General features: G+C 40.5%; 1 protein-coding gene across 1 annotated transcript in view; it reads left to right on the top strand.

Moving 5' to 3' along the window:
* KCNH5 (potassium voltage-gated channel subfamily H member 5) overlaps window positions 1-16,646 on the top strand; it is a 160,297-nt gene that overhangs the window by 80,532 nt on the left and 63,119 nt on the right. The gene's annotated exons all lie outside the window — the stretch shown is intronic.

Here is a 16,646-nt window from a genome sequence, read left to right as displayed (position 1 = left end):
GATGGGGCTAGAAGATGCTCTTCTCAGCTCCTTGCCTGGGTGGGAAAGTCAGGCTCTAGGGCTGGCAGAAATCCTCGTTTGAGGGTCCCACAGAGGTCCCTGGTCAGAGTGCTGCCCCTGAGGGAGCAGCTGCTTGGGACTACTGCTCGGGAGCTGCAGAATGCCTCTGGAATCTGACATGTTATCACTTTGGGACCGTTGGCCAGCTGCTCCTGACTTGGCCACATGAAGGCTTTCACTGTCCCAGTCTCTCAACTGAAGAGAACCAACACTATTAGCATATCTCTCACCACCATGAAGGCAAGGTATTTCAGTGAAGAGTATCAGGAGGATATATACAAATCCCAGACTGGCATGTGCAAGTTCTGAGGAATGGGGGAATAACCCAATGTATCTGGGGGACCTTTGGAGACAGCTGAGACAGAGCTACACAGGGCAGTGGCTGACACCCAACTCATAGCCCATCTTCTCCAGCCGTGTGGCTGACAGGGTCTTGGTGCTCCGGCCGGCTGTCAGGCCTGAGTCTCTGAGGTGGGAGAGCCGAATTCAGGACATTGGTCCACCAGAGACCTCCCGGCCCCACGAAATACCAGTTGGCGAGAGCTCTCCCAGGTATCTGCATCTCAACGATAAGACCCAGCTCCACTCAACAACCAGCAAGCTTTAGTGCTGGACACCCCATGCTAAACAACTAGCAAGACAGGAACACAACCCCACCCATTAGCAGAGAGGCTGCCTAAAATCATACTAAGTTCACAGACACCCCGAAACACACCACCAGGTGCAGTCCTGCCCAGCAGAAAGACGAGACCCAGCCTCATCCACCAGAACACAGGCACCAGTCCCCTCCACCAGGAAACCTACACAACCCACTGAATGAACCTTACCCACTGGGGGCAAACACCAAAAACAATGGGAACTACAAACATACAGCCTGTGAAAAGGAGACCCCAAACATAGTAAGTTAAGCAAAATGAGAAGACAGAGAAATACACAGACGATGAAGGAGCAAGGTAAAAACTTACCAAACCAAAGAAATGAAGAGGAAATAGGTGGCCTACCTGAAAAAGAATTCAGAGCGATGATAGTAAAGCTGATCCAAACTCTTGGAAATAGAATGGAGAAAATACAAGGAACGTTTAACAAGGACTAGAAGAACTAAACAGCAAACAAACAATGATGAGCAACACAATAAATGAAATTAAAAATTCTCTAGAAGGAATCAATAGCAGAATAACTGAGGCAGAAGAATGAATAAGAGACCTGGAAGATAAAATACTGGAAATAACTACCACAGAGCAGAATAAACAAAAAAGAATGAAAAGAATTGAGGACAGTCTAAGAGACCTCTGGGACAACATTAAACACACTAACATTTGAATTATAGTGGTACCAGAAGAAGAAGAGAAATAAAAGGGCCTGAGAAAATATTTGAAGAGATTATATTTGAAAACTTCCCTAATATGGGAAAGGAAATAATGAATCAAGTCCAGGAAGCACAGAGAGTCCCATACAGGATAAATCCAAGGAGAAACATACCGAGACAAATAGTAATCAAACTATAAAAAATTAAATACAAAGACAAAATATCAAAAGCAGCTAGGGAATAGCAACAAGGGAATCCCCATAAGATTAACAGCTGATTGTTCAGCAGAAACTCTGCAAGCCAGAAGGGAGTGGCAGGACATATTTAAAGTGATGAAGGGGAAAAACCTACAACCAAGATTACCCAGCAAGGATCTCATTCAGATTCAATGGAGAAATTAAAACCTTTACAGACAAGCAAAAGCTAACAGAATTCAGCATCACCAACCAGCTTTACAACAAATGATAAAGGAACTTCTCTAGGCAAGAAACACAAGAGAAGGAAAAGACCTACAATAACAAACCCAAAACAATTAAGAAAATGGTAATACGAACATACATATTGATAACTACCTTAAATGTAAATGGATTAAATGCTCCAACCAAAAGATGAAGACTGGCTGAATGGATACAAAAACAAGGCCCATATATATGCTGTTTACGAGACCCACATCAGACCTAGGGATACATAAAAACTGAAAATGAGTGGATGGAAAAGGAGATTCCATGCAAATGGAAATCAAAAGAAACCTGGAGTAGCAATTCTCATATCAGACAAAATGGACCTTAAAATAAAGGCTATTACAAGACACAAAGAAAGACACTACATAATGATCAAGGGATCAATCCAAGAAGAAGATATAAAATTGTAAACATTTATGCACCCAACATAGGGACAGCTCAATACATAAGGGAAATGCTGAAAGCCATAATAGGAGAAATCAAGAGTAACACAATCATAGTAGGGGACTTTAACACCCCACTTTCACCAATGGACAGATCATCCAAAATGAAAATAAATAAGGAAACACAAGCTTTAAATGAAACATTAAACATGATGGACTTAACTGATATTTATAGGGCATTCCATCCAAAAACAACATCAAGTTCTCATGGAACATTCTCCAGGATAGATAATATCTTGGATCGCAAATCAAGCCTTGGTAAATTTAAGAAAATTGAAATCTTATCACGTATCTTTTCTGACCACAACGTATGAGACTAGATATCAATTACAGAAAAAAACCTGTAAAAAATACAAACACATGGAGGGTAAACAATACACTACTAAATAACCAAGAGATCACTGAAGAAATCAAAGAGGAAATCAAAAAATACCTAGAAACAAAGGACAATGAAAACATGATGACCCAAAACCTATGGGATGCAGCAAAAGCAGTTCTAAGAGGGAAGTTTATAGCAATAAAATCCTACCTCAAGAAATAAGAAAAATCTCTGATAAATAACCTAACCTTACACCTAAAGCAATTAGAGAAATAAGAACAAAAAAACCCCAAAGTTAACAGAAGGAAAGAAATCATAAAGATCAGATCAGAAATAAATGAAAAAGAAAATGAAGGAAACGATAGCAAAATTCAATAAAACTAAAAGCTGGTTCTTTGAGAAGATAAACAATATTGGTAAGCCATTAGCCAGAAAAAAAAGGAGAAGATTCAAATCAGTAAGTAACAACTGACATTGCAGAAATACAAAGAATAATGAGAGATTACTACAAGCAACTCTATGCCAATAAAATGGACAACCTGGAAGAAATGGACAAATTTGTAGAAAAGCACAACCTCCCTAGACTGAACCAGGAAGAAATAGAAAATATAAACAGACCAATCACAAGCACTGAAATTGAAACAGTGATTAAAAATCTTCCAACAAACAAAAGCCTAGGACCAGATGGCTTCACAGGCGAATTCTATCAAACATTTAGAGAAGAGCTAACACCTATCCTTCTCAAACTCTTCCAAAATATAGCAGAGGAAGGAACACTCCCAGACTCATTCTATGAGGCCACTAACACCCTGATACCAAAATCAGACAAAGATGTCACCAAAAAAGAAAACTAGAGGCCAATATCACTGATGAACATAGATGCAAATATTCTCGACAAAATACTAGCAAACAGAATCCAAGAGCACATTAAAAGGATCATACACCCTGATCAAGGGGCGTTTATCCCAGGAATGCAAGGATTCTACAATATATGCAAATCAATCAGTGTGATAAACCATATTAACAAACTGAAGCAGAAAAACCATATGACCATCGCAATAGATGCAGAAAAAGATTTCAGCAAAACTCAACCCCTTTATGATAAAAACTCTCCCCTTTATGATAAAAACTCTCCAGAAAGTGGGCAACTCACCTCAACATAATAAAGGCCATATATGACAAACCCACAGCCAACATCATTCTCAATGGTGAGAAACTGAAAGCATTTCCACTAAAATCAGGAACAAGACAAGGTTGCTCACTCTCACACTATTATTCAACATAGTTTTGGAAGTTTTACCCACAGCAATCATGGAAGAAAAAGAAATAAAGGAATCAATATGGGAAAAGAAGAAGTAAAGATGTCACTGTTTGCAGATGACATGATACTATACATCAGGAATCCTGAAGGTGCTACCAGAAAACTACTAGAGCTAATCAATGAATTTGGTAAAGTAGCAGGATACAAATTAATGCATAGAAATCTCTTACATTCCTATACACTAATGATGAAAAATCTGAAGGAGAAATTAAGGAAACACTCAAATTTACCACTGCAACAGAAAGAATAAAATACCTAGGAATAAACCCACCTAAGGGGACAAAAGACCTGTATGCAGAAAACTATAAGACAGTGATGAAAGAAATTAAAGATGATATAAACAGATGGAGAGATATACCATGTTCTTGGATTGGAAGAATCAACATTGTGAAAATGACTCTACTACCCAAGGCAATCTACAGATTCCATACAATCCCTATCAAACAGCCAATGGCATTTTTTACAGAACTAGAAAAAAATTTTCACAATTTGTATAGAAACACAAAAGACCCTGAAAAGCCAAAGCAATGTTGAGAAAGAAAAATGGAGCTGGAGGAATCAGGCTTCCTGACTTCAGACTATATTACAAAGCTACATTAATCAAGACAGTATGGTACTGGCACAAAAACAGAAAGATAGATCAATGGAATAGGATAGAAAGCCCAGAGATAAACCCACACACATATGGGCAACTTATCTTTGATAAAGGAGGCAAGAATATACAATGGAGGAAGAACAGCATATTCAATAATTGGTGCTGGGAAAACTGGACAGCTACAGGTAGAAGAATAAAATTAGAACACTTCCTAACAGCATACACAAAAATAAGCTCAAAATGGTTTAAAGACCTAAATGTAAGGCCAGACACTATAAAACTCTTAGAGGAGGGCTTCCCTGGTGGCACAGTGACTGAGAGTCCGCCTGCCTATGCAGGGGACATGGGTTCGTGTCCCAGTCCGGGAAGATACCACATGCCGTGGAGCGGCTGGGCCCGTGAGCTATGGCTGGTGAGCCTGCGCGTCTGGAGCCTGTGCTCTGCAAAGGGAGAGGCCACAACAGTGAGAGGCCTGCGTACCACAAAAAAAACAACAAAAAACAAAAAACTCTTAGAGGAAAACATAGGCAGAACACTCTATGACATAAATCACAGCAAGATCCTTTTTGACCCTCCTCCTAGAGAAAGGGAAATATAAACAAAAATAAATAAATGATACCTAATGAAACTTTAAAGCTTTTGCACAGCAAAGGAAACCATAAACAAGATGAAAACACAACCCTCAGAATGGGAGAAAATATTTGCGAATGAAGCAACTGACAAAGGATTAATCTCCAAAATATACAAGCAGCTCAATATCAAAAAAACAAACAACCCAATCCAAAAATGGGCAGAAGACCTAAATAGACATTTCTCCAAAGAAGATCTACAGATTGCCGATAAACACATGAAAGAATGCTCAACATCACTAATCATTGGAGAAATGCAAATCAAAACTACAATGAGGTATCACGTCACACCAGTCAGAATGGCTATCATCAAAAAATCTACAAACAATAAATGCTGGAGAGGGTGTGGAGAAAAGGAAACCCTCTTGCACTGTTGGTGGGAATGTAAGTTGATACAGCCACTATGGAGAACAGTATGGAGGTTCCTTAAAAAACTACAAATAGAACTACCATCTGACCCAGCAATCCCACTACTGGGTATATACCCTGAGAAAACCATAATTCAAAAAGAGTCATGTACCACAATATTCAATGCGGCACTAGTTAACAATAGTCAGGACATGGAAGCAACCTAAGTGTCCATCGACCGATGAATGGATAAAGAAGATGTGGCACATATATAAAATGGAATATTACCCAGCCATAAAAAGAAATGAAATTGAGTTATTTGTAGTGAGATGGATGGACCTAGAGTCTGTCCTACAGAGTGAAGTAAGTCAGAAAGAGAAAAACAAATACCATATGCTAACACATATATATGGAATCTAAAAAAAAGGTTCTGAAGAACCTCTGGACAGGACAGGAATAAAGATGCATATGTAGGGCAGGGACTTGAGGACACAGGGTGGGGGAAGGGTAAGCTGGGATGAAGTGAGAGAGTCGCATGGACATATATACGCTACCAAATGTAAAATAGACAGCTAGTGGGAAGCAGCCGCATATCACAGGGAGATGAGCTCGGTGCTTTGTGGCCACCTAGAGTGGTGGCATAGGGAGGGTGGGAGGGAGACGCAAGAGGGAGGGGATATCAGGATATGTGTATACATATGGCTGATTATTCACTTTGTTTTACAGCAGAAGCTAATGCACCATTGTAGAGCAATTATACTCCAATAAAAATGTTCAAAAAGAAAAAAGCCTTGAAAACATGCTGGAATTTTTCAGGTCTATTCTTTTTAGACCCATTTCTCTTTTGAAAACCTTTAACACAGCTAACTCATGCTGGAAAGCTATTCCTGTCACTTGGTTTTCTGTTTGCCTTTAAGATGAGGAGGCATCACACATCACTTTCACCTGTCTGATGTTACCATGAGTTCCCATTCTTGCCACAGGTGCAACCCTCCCAGCACCACTTAGCATGAAGAGCTCCCCACCGGGCTGGTTCTCTGTCAGCCAGAACAGTGCCTTCCTCTCAGCCCTCAACTAAACAGATTCACTTCCCTGCCAACCCATGAGTTTTTTCAAACAAGCCAGTCACATCCTCATACGGGAACCAAAGGTCACTCCCACCCTCTTGTTACTACAAAGCCTTCCCCCCAGGGCCCCTGCTTGTTCTGTTCCTGATTGCAACCCCAGTGTGGCTGTACATGGTATGCAGTGTCATTCTCCCCCAGAATGTGAGTATATGTGACTATAACTGCTATTTTGTCTTTCCAATGTTTTGTGTTGTGCATTTGACCATCTTGTACCATTTGGAATGGTGGATTCTTCCCTCACCAACAAGGTGAATAGGATGCAGTTAGAACAGAGTGTTAGTTTACTGAAGAGAACTTTAATGTCTATCACATTACTCATCAAAAGTGAGCACATTGTGTCTCTTTTCACTTTGATGGTTTAATTTAGTGACAGTCTCTGTGTCCTGTGGGGCTTTGCAGTCAAATGTGGTGATAAAATTTGATTAGGTATAAATTTTGGATTTTGTCTTTTGACATGTCACTAATATTTCATAATAAAGCCAATTTATTTAGCATATATTGGGATTGGCCACGTGGTAAAAATCAGTCTCTTTTTATGCAGTTTGAATGTATAGAACAACTCATTTTCCTCATTCACTGTTCTTGATGTTGGAGTTTGCTGATGCAATAAAACAGAAGTAATGATACTTTCCTTCTTGCAAATGTCTTTACTTTCCAAAACACTCACTCTGCATTTTCTAGGTATCAACAGATTTATAGTTTATGTGGACAATTTGATGGTGAGAGACATTATACTTTTTCAAAGTTCTTATGCAATCTTTTGACTACTCTAACGAATTTGGATTGATTAGACCATTGGTTCTCAGCTGTGGGCAATTTTGCTCCCAGGGGAAATTTGTCAATTTCTGAGGGCATTTTTGGTTGCCTGACTGGGGAAGAAGTGCTATGGGTGTTTACTGGGTAGAGACCAGGGATGCTGCAATGCATCATTCATTGCATAGAATAGCCCCCCATAATAATGAATTATCCACCCAAATATATCCATAATATGGAGCTTGAATGTGATATTGGTCTTTGTCCCTGTGTCTCTGGGTCTGAAGTGGGTCTCTTGTAGACAGCATATATATGGGTCTTGTTTTTGTATCCTTTCAGCCAATCTTTGTCTTTTGGTTGGAGCATTTAATCCATTTACATTTAAGGTAATTATTGATATATATGTTCCTATTCCCATTTTCTTAATTGTTTTGGGTTTGTTATTGTAGGTCTTTTCCTTCTCTTGTGTTTCTTTCCTAGAGAAGTTCCTTTAGCATTTGTTGTAAAGCTGGTTTGGTGGTGCTGAACTCTCTCAGCTTTTGCTTGTCTGTAAAGGTTTTAATTTCTCCATCAAATCTGAATGAGATCCTTGCTGTGTAGAGTAGTCTTGGTTGTAGGTTTTTCTCCTTCATCACTTTAAATATGTCCTGCCAGTCCCTTCTGGCTTGCAGAGTTTCTGCTGAAAGATCAGCTGTTAACCTTATGGGGATTCCCTTGTGTGTTATTTGTTGTTTTTCCCTTGCTGCTTTTAATATGTTTTCTTTGTATTTAATTTTTGACAGTTTGATTAATATGTGTCTTGGCGTATTTCTCCTTAAATTTATCCTGTATGGGACTCTCTGTGCTTCCTGGACTTGATTAACTATTTCCTTTCCCATATTAGGGAAGTTTTCAACTATAATCTCTTCAAATATTTTCTCAGTCCATTTCCTTTTCTCTTCTTCTTCTGGGACACCTATTATTCGAATGTTGGTGTGTTTAATGTTGTCCCAGAGGTCTCTGAGACTGTCCTCAGTTCTTTTCATTCTTTTTTCTTTATTCTGCTCTGCAGTAGTTATTTCCACTATTTTATCTTCCAGGTCACTCATCCATTCTTCTGCCTCAGTTATTCTGCTATTGATCCCTTCTAGAGTATTTTTAATTTCATTTATTGTGTTGTTCATCATTGCTTGTTTCCTCTTTAGTTCTTCTAGGTCCTTGTTAAATGTTTCTTGCATTTTCTGTATTCTGTTTCCAAGATTTTGGATCATGTTTACTATCATTATTCTGAATTCTTTTTCAGGTAGATTGCCTATTTCCTCTTCATTTGTTAGGTCTGGTGGGTTTTTACTTTGCTCCTTCATCTGCTATGTGTTTTTCTGTCTTTTCATTTTGCTTATCTTACTGTGTTTGGGGTCTCCTTTTTGCAGGCTGCAGGTTCCTAGTTCCTGTTCTTTTTGGTGTCTGTCCCCAGTGGCTAAAGTTGGTTCAGTGGGTTGTGTAGGCTTCCTGGTGGAGGGGACTAGTGCCTGTGTTCTGGTGGATGAGGCTGGATCTTGTCTTTCTGGTGGGCAGGTCCACATCTGGTGGTGTGTTTTGGGGTGTCTGTGGCCTTATTATGATTTTAGGCAGCCTCTCTGCTAATGGGTGGGGTTGTGTTCCTGTCTTGCTAGTTGTTTGTCATAGTGTATGCAGCACTGTAGCTTGCTGGTCGTTGAGTGAAGCTGGGTCTTGGTGTTGAGATGGAGATCTCTGGGAGATTTTCGCCATTTGATATTATGTGGAGCTGGGAGGTCTCTTGTGGACCAGTGTCCTGAAGTTGGCTCTCCCACCTCAGAGGCACAGCACTGACTCCTGGCTGGAGCACCAAGAGCCTTTCATCCACATGGCTCAGAATAAAAGGGAGAAAAAGTAGAAAGAAAGAGGATAAAATAAAATGAAATAAAGTAAGATAAAATAAAGTTATTAAAATAAAATATCAAATAAAATTATTAAGAAAAAAAATTTTTTAAGTTAAAAAAAAACCCAGAAACTGTCTGACAGAACCCTAGGACAAATGGGGAAAGCAAAGCTATACAGACAAAATCTCACACAGAAGCATACACATACACAGTCACAAAAAGAGGAAAAGGGGAAAAAATAATCTATCTTGCTCCCAAAGTCCACCTCCTCAATTTGGGATGATTTGTTGTCTATTCAGGTATTCCACAGCTGCAGGGTACATCAAGTTGATTGTGGAGATTTAATCCGCTGCTCCTGAGGCTGCTGGGAGAGATTTCCCTTTCTCTTCTTTGTTCGCACAGCTCCCAGGGTTCAGCTTTGGATTTGGCCCCGCCTCTGCGTGTAGGTCGCCTGAGGGCGTCTGTTCTTCGCTCAGCCAGGACGGGGTTAAAGGAGCAGCTGCGTCCGGGGCTCTGGCTCACTCAGGCCGGGGGTAGGGAGGAGTACGGATTCGGGGCGAGCCTGCGGCGGCAGAGGCCAGCATGAGGTTGCAGCAGCCTGAGGCGTGCCGTGCGTTCTCCCGGGTAAGTTGTCCGTGGATCCCGGGACCCTGGCAGTGGCGGGCTGCACAGGCTCCCGGGAGGTGAGGTGTGGATAGTGACCTCTGCTCGCACACAGGCTTCTTGGTGGCGGCAGCAGCAGCCTTAGCGTCTCATGCCTGTCTCTGTGGTCCGCGGTGATAGCCGTGGCTCGCGCCCGTCTCTGGAGCTCCTTTAAGCAGGGTTCTTAATCCCTTCTCCTCTCGCACCAGGAAACAAAGAGGGAAGAAAAGTCTCTTGCCTCTTTGGCAGGTCCAAACTTTTCCCCGGACTCCCTCCCGGCTAGCTGTGGCGTACTAGCCCCCTTCAGGCTGTGCTCACGCCGCCAACCCCAGTCTTTTCCCTGGGATAAAACCGAAGCCCGAGCCTCGGCTCCCAGCCCCCGCCCGCCCCAGTGGGTGAGCAGATAAGCCTCTCGGGCTGGTGAGTGCAGGTCAGCGCTGATCCTCTGTGCGGGAATCTCTGTGCGGAAATCTCTCCGCTTTGCCTTCCGCACCCGTTGCTGTGCTCTCTTCCGTCGCTCCGAAGCTCCCCCACTCCGCCACCCGCCCTGCGCCTGCGAAGGGGCTTCTACTGTGTGGAAACCATTCCTCCTTCACAGCTCCCTCCCACTGGTGCAGGTCCCGTCCCTATTCTTTTGTCTCTGTATTTTCTTTTGCCCTACCCAGGTACGTGGGGAGTTTCTTGCCTTTTGGGAGGTCTGAGGTCTTCTGCCAGCGTTCAGTAGGTGTTCTGTAGGAGTCGTTCCACATGTAGATGTATTTCTGATGTATCTGTGGGGAGGAAGGTAATCTCTGCGTCTTACTCTTCCTAAACAACTCTTAAGTATCTCTCAAATTACAAATTAAATTAGCCCTTTCTTTTTCTTTCTTTTTTTTTTTTTTATAGAACCTAGTACATTAAGGCTTAAATTGTAGGAGATAGAATAAATGTTGGCAAAAAATATCTTTTCTGGGCTCATTATTAACAATTTTAAAGGAATGCACCCTGTTTTAATTATGTTGGGATTCCTGCCCTTCATCACCCTCCTCTTGCCCTTCTAAGTTGTACAGAGCTCTGACTGACTCATTAAACAATCTTTGGAAGGAGAGTCTAGGCTTAGAGGCAGAGATATGAGCTTGCCTGTGCACGTTAGTGAAAAAACACATTGAGAGCCTTGCCCACATTCGTGTTTCCATTACTGTTATTATTACAAATTCAGACTAAATGTGATGGCTCCTGCATGACCACATGTATACATCATATTCATGTGAGCGGAAGAAGCTTAGGAGACAATAAATTATATTAACTAAATAGCTATCATTCTCATTTCTTTGTTAATAACGTGATTCCTAGAAATATTTCTTGACTCCAACAATTTTGCCTCCCTTACCCCTGCTAGTGATTCACACTTTGTATACAAGTGAATTTTGTCTGCTATTAGAATTTTGTTGCCTGATGAAGATCTATTGGAGAAGCTTTATTGCCCCTTTACAAATAACTTTTTTGAAGTGTAATTTAAACAGCATAAAATTCACTTATTATAAGTCAATGATTTTTAGTAAATTTATATAGTTGTACAGTCATCACCATAATCCAGATCTAAAACACTTCCATCATCCAAAAAATATTTTCTGGTCCCATTTATAGTCAGTCCTCACTATAACCCCAAGCCATGGGGAATCACTGATGTTTTGTTTTTTTTTTAAAGAATATGTTGGGGGTAGGAGTTTATTAATTAATTAATTTATTTTTGCTGTGTTGGGTCTTCGTTTCTGTGCGAGGGCTTTTTCTAGTTGTGGCAAGCGGGGGCCACTCTTCATCGCGGTGCGTGGGCCTCTCACTGTCGTGGCCTTTCTTGTTGCGGAGCACAGGCTCCAGATGCGCAGGCTCAGTAGTTGTGGCTCACGGGCCCAATTGCTCTGCGGCATGCGGGACCCTCCCAGACCAGGGCTCGAACCCGTGTTCCCTGCATTGGCAGGCAGACTCTCAACCACTGTGCCACCAGGGAAGCCTTGATGTGTTGTTTTATAGATTTGCTTCAACTAGAAATTTTATATAAATAGAATCATACAATATGTAGGCTTTTGTGTCTAACTTTTTTCACTGGCAATTCTTTTTGAGGCTAATTCATGTTGTTGTATGTGTCATGAGTTCACTTTTATTGCTGAGTACAGTTTTATCCCACTTTGTTTATCCATTCACCAGTTTAATAGACATTTGTATTGTTTCCATTTTTTAATTTTTATGAATAATGCTCCTCTAAACATTTGTATGCAAGTCTTTGTGTGGACGTACATTTTCATTTGTTGTGGGTAGATGCCCAGGAGTGGAATTGCTGGGTCATATGGTAGGTGTTCGTTTAACTTTTAAAGAAAATACCAAAATGTTTTCCAAAGTTACTATACCATTTTACCTTCCCACCAGCAATGTATATGATAGTTCCAGTTTCACCACATCCTTTCCAACGCCTAGTATTATCAATTTTTTTGATTATAGCCTTTCTGATGTGTCTGTAGTGTTATCTCTTTGTGGTTTAAATGTGTATTTCTCTAATGACTGGTGATGTTAAGCATCTTTAATTCACCCTTCCTATATCTTTTTTGGTGAAATGTCTGTGCAAATATATTGCATTAAGAAAACATTCAGATTTCTTACCTTTTCCTTTGTCTCTTAATGCCACTATTTTTCAGCTTCATCGGATGCCAATTAATTGATTTATGAGCTCTAAGAGTATACGCTTTTGAGGTATTTTAGTGAATTGAGGGGAGGTAAGAGAGACTAGCACTTTGGGAAAGTACTAACTTAAAGTTACAAAGCTATCTTAGTGCTTAATGTTTGACTATTTCAAGGAACCCACTTAGATGATTTCCTAAATGCAGCTAGTAGATGCTGGAAAACAATTAGGGTGCCAAAGATTTAAATCTCAAAAGAGTTTGTTTATCTCAAAAGCTGATTTTGAAAAAAATTCAGAAGGAATTTATCTGAATGAAGTCTGATTAAAATATAAGAACTCTCAAAGGTAAAGTAATGAACTATCAAGCCATAAAAAGATATGGAGGAAACTTAAATGTGTATTACTAACTGAAAGAAGTCAGTCTCAAAAGGCTACCTATTATATGATTTAACTATATGACATTCTGAAAAAGGCAAAATTATGGAAAAAGTAAAAAATATCAGTGGTTATCAGGGGCTAGGGGGCAGGGAGGGGTGAATCGGTGGAGCACGGAGGAATTTTAGGGCAATGAAACTTCTGTATCATTCTATAATGGTGGATGCATGTCATTATACGTTTGAGCAAACCCACAGGATATACAACACCAAGCGTGAACCCTAATATGAACTATGGACTTTGAGTGATAATGATGTGTCAGTGTAGATTCATCAGTTGAAACCAATGTACCACTCTGGTGGGGATGTTGGTAATGTGGAAGCTACATATGTGAGGGGGCAGGGGGTAATGGGAAACCTCAGTATCTTCTGCTCACTTTTGCTGTGAACCTAAAATTGCTCTAAAAATAAAGTCTATTAAAAAATTAAAGCTGCGTATCTAGGTAAGATATATTCCTTCCAATACAAGCAGCTTAGTGTCTGGACCAACTCCTGTTTACTTTTCAAACTTACTTTGTCAAATTCTTTATTTTGTAGATAAGTCACTTAGATGGTTGTATCCACTAGATTCTTCAGCAGCCTGTAGTTTTTATTGGTGTGTTTATTTGTTTGTTTTTTAGTTAAACTAAAATAAAAAGATAGTTCTTGCTCTGTAATCAAGGAGACATGGCTATATAACAATGCTATCAATATATACCAATATTCTCTTTAGAAAAGTCTTAGTTTGGTTCACAAGCTTAGGAAATGCAGCAATACAAAATTTACTGGCCCACCATTGTTGGTTTGTTTTGCAAACTCATTCCTGGAAATTTATAAAGAAAATATTTTTTTCTTTTGACTTGTTAGCTAGGGTTTGTTCCCAGAATAACCTAATGGGAAAGAACTTGGACTCTTCTGAGCAGAACAGACTTGCAGTTAGAGGGATTTAGTACTGCTCCAAACTAAGTGTTTTGGCTCACTTTTCTCTGCCACATCTCAAGCCACAGTGAAGTTTTGAAAGAAGATGCCTATTGAAAACTGCCACACAATCCTGGGACCCCAGACTGTGATGCTTCTAAATATACTTGTTCTGTGCTTATAAAGCATAGACTGGCTCTGACTAATTTACAAAAATAAATCCCATTTCCATTGGACTGATTCTGTGACCTAATTCTGTGAGGACTAAGACCGTATCTCCTGGACACCCTTGTTTCCTCAGAACTTGGCAAACAGCCATGCTTATAGAATATATTCAGTAATCATTTGCTGACTAAACAAACATTGATTGTTACCTTAACATTGTTAAATGTTAACGCTGTGAAATGTTGAAGGAATATCTGAATACCTCACTGGCTCCCTACTAGAGAGACTATCTCCTGGCTCAGTGTTTTCAGGTTTCTTTAAATTTATTCCTTTTGGTGCAATACAGTTAAAATGAAGAAACCAAGATTGTATGTTCTGGTATGGTGCTAACAACATTATAGACCTCGTGGAATTACCAATACATAACTGTGCCATTTTAACTCTCCTGTAATTGTGCAAAAGTAGTTTATTCTACAAACATGCATTAGATTCATAATGTATAAAACTACTATGCCTAGAAAAGGAGAGTACACAGAGGTAAACAAATAATACAAGGGACTTAGTACAAGTGGAAGGAGTGAGGAAGGAAACGGAGAAAACGCTGATTGTGGAAAGAATCGCCCTGAAACTTCCAAATGGGAAGATCAGTGATAAGGTCTACCTCAGTTTATACTCACAGAGGTGTAGAGCTGTGAGCAGAAAAGCAGATGGGGGCTTCCCTGGTGGCGCAGTGGTTAAGAATCCACCTGCCAATGCAGGGGACAAGGATTCGAGCCCTGGTCCGGGAAGATCCCACATGCCACGGAGCAACTAAGACCTTGTGCCACAACTACGAGCCTGTGCTCTAGAGCCCACAAGTCACAACTACTGAGCCTGCGCGCCTAGATCCCGTGCTCAGCAACGAGAAGCCACTGCAATGAGAAGCCCATGCACCGCAACAAAGAGTACCCCCCTCTCGCTGCACTAGAGGAAGCACGCGCGCAGCAAAGAAGAGGCAACACAGCCAATAAATAAACAAATGTATTGGAAAAAAAAAAAAAGGGGCTTCCCTGGTGGCGCAGTGGTTGAGAGTCCGCCTGCCGATGCAGGGGACACGGGTTCGTGCCCCGGTCCGGGAAGATCCCACATGCCGCAGAGCGGCTAGGTCCGTGAGCCATGGCCGCTGAGCCTGCGTGTCCGGAGCCTGTGCTCCGCAACGGGAGAGGCCACAACAGTGAGAGGCCCGTGTACAGCAAAAAAAAAAAAAAAAGCAGATGGACAGAAGGAAATGATGCTCCTGAGTGGTGTACCTAATGCTCAAAGAGTGAGCCCTGCCCCAGCTCAAGGGAGCTGAAGTTGTTAGAATAACCTATACAGAGTTACAGACCTGTCACATGAAATTTTCTGAGCATAGATGTGTTAGTTTACCATATCACCTAAGTTTTTTCCAGAGTCTATTATGGGTTAAGATTTGAAGTTTATGGAAACCGTGTTATTTTATTGGATAGAAATTAGATTGAAAATGTGTGGCTTGTATAAATAAAGATGTACCATTTTATTTTCTAATTTAGAAGAGTGTTATTCCAGAGGTTCACAAGTATTGCAGAAGACACGCCCCCCATCTTTATTGTCTGTTAGTGAATGAAATTCGTCATCATTTAGTACTACCCTTTGGGAATAGGGCTACAAAGGCTGTTGACATTTTTTTCAATTCAAACTGCACATTAAATTGTTAACAATATATTCCAGCACTGATATTTTTAATTAAACTTTTATTCTGAAATAATTATAGATTCATAGGCAGTTGTAAGATAGTATGGAGAGGTCCTGTGTACCCACTTTCCTGCAATTGTTACATCTTACCTGGTTATAGTATAATATCAAAACTAGGAATTCAGCATTGGCACAATGTGTGTTTATAGGTCTGTCTTTTTCTCTCATGGGTAGTTTGGTGTAACCACCACTGCAGTCAAAACGCAGAACTGTTCTACCACCACAAAGTTCTCCCCTGTGCTACTGCCTGTTCGTCACAACCTCCCCCCTGCCATCTCATACCATCCCCCACCCAAGCAACTACTAATTTGTTCTCTGTATTTATAATTTTGTCATTTCCAAATGTTTTGTGAATAAAATCACGTATTAGGAGATCTTAGAGATTGACATTTTTCATTCAGCATAATACCCTAGAGATTCACCCAATTCATTGTGTGTATTAATAATAGCTTATTCCCTTTAATTTTTGCAGAGTGTTCCATAGTATGAGTGCATTGAAGTTTGTTTCACCATCGAGGGTCATTTTCATTGTTTCCATTTTTAGCCTAGTACAAACAAAGCTGCTATGATCAATTGTGTATAGGCTTCCTTGAGAACATTAGTTTCATTTGTCCGAGATAAATGTCCAGGAGTGCAAATTGCTGTGTTGTGTGGTAAGTGTATGTGTAGTATTTTAAGAAGCTGCCCAAGTGTTTTTGGAGTGACTGTACCATTTTACATTCCTACCAGCAATGTGTGAGAGATCCAGTGTCTCCACATCCTTGCCAGCTTTCAGTACCATTGCTGTTTTTCACTTGAGTTGTCCTAATAGGTGTATAATTATGGTGGCTTTACATTTCCCTAATGGCTAGTGATGTTCAA

The sequence above is a fragment of the Delphinapterus leucas genome, chromosome 2 (genome assembly GCF_059928025.1).
Source record: "Delphinapterus leucas isolate spDelLeu-1000000601 "Yukka" chromosome 2, BTC_Dleu_Yukka2, whole genome shotgun sequence".
Classification (NCBI taxonomy): domain Eukaryota; kingdom Metazoa; phylum Chordata; class Mammalia; order Artiodactyla; family Monodontidae; genus Delphinapterus; species Delphinapterus leucas.
This window is presented reverse-complemented; position numbering and strand designations above follow the sequence as displayed.